The sequence below is a fragment of the Haplochromis burtoni genome, unplaced genomic scaffold, assembly GCF_018398535.1.
Source record: "Haplochromis burtoni strain Fernald_Lab_line unplaced genomic scaffold, NCSU_Asbu1 Contig_317, whole genome shotgun sequence".
In the NCBI taxonomy this organism is placed as follows: Eukaryota; Metazoa; Chordata; class Actinopteri; order Cichliformes; family Cichlidae; genus Haplochromis; species Haplochromis burtoni.
Window position 1 is genome coordinate 451,647 of NW_024582678.1, and position 1,099 is coordinate 452,745.

General features: G+C 41.1%; 1 protein-coding gene across 6 annotated transcripts in view; it reads left to right on the forward strand.

Moving 5' to 3' along the window:
• The window catches only part of cenpe (centromere protein E), a 27,312-nt gene that overhangs the window by 3,554 nt on the left and 22,659 nt on the right, over positions 1-1,099 (forward strand). The window lies entirely within an intron of this gene.

Consider the following 1,099-nt stretch of genomic DNA (forward strand, 5'->3'; position numbering starts at 1 on the left):
TTTAATGGTTTGAGATCCTGCTTGAAGCAGCCACACTGTGGACATGATCAACAACAATACTCAACTAGGCAGTGGTGTTTTAGATGGTGCCCAAGTGTTATGTTTTCATATTGTGTACTCCCTTCCACAGCGTGCTTTTGTTCCGTCTTCCTCTCCTCACCCACACCCCCAACTAGCAGATGGCCGCCTCTCCCTGAGCCTGGTTCTGATGGAGCTTTCTTGCTGTTAAAAGGGAGTTTTTCCATCCCACTGTCGCCAAAGTGCTTGCTCTTAGAGGGTTGTCTGATTGCTGCCTTTTTCTCTGTTTTATTGTAGGGTCTCTGACTTGCAATATAAAGAGCCTTGTAGCAGTTGTTGATTTGGTCCTATACAAATAAAACTGAATTGAATATGGCATTCGGTATTGCAGCAGAAATCAGGCAATGTTTTTCCAATCTTCTATTGTCCATTTTTACTTTGAGTTTTTAAACCAGTGGCAACCAGTTGGAAAACTGCTTCTCACTGAATATTTCCTTTTGAGATCTTTCTCTGTAAAACCTAGAAAAACTAATGAAGTACTCTGACCAGCTCATCTGGCCATGGTCAAAGTACTGAAATCATTTTTCTTCATTATTTTTAGAACTTCAGCAGACCATACTGGCCTGACTGCTGGGCGTAAATGTTGCTGCTATTTAATTAGATATTTGTGTTTTAAGAAGCTGGTGGAAAGTTGATCCAGTTCTGCTGTTGACTGCTCGAGGGTTTTATTAAAATCTGAAGATATCCTTCTTTTAGCGTGATTCCGCCTACTTTGGCAAGAGTCCCAGTTTCAGATGGGTTGTATGCCTCTTCTTTCTCCAAATATAAGCGGCGTCTCTGTGAGCAATGAGCTGTATTTTGTCTCATCTAACCAAAGGATGCTCTTCCAGTCCTATTTTTTTTTTCAAAGGGCCAAAGAAGCCTTTAGAGAGCACGATTTCAGCCACAACAAAAAATTAAGTGTGTATTTGTGTTGAACACTAAATGGAAAGTGCAGATATTACCTAAATATTTTCTCTTCAGGGGTTTCACCAACTACAGAGACAGTAAACTGACCCGCATCCTGCAGAACTCGTTGGGT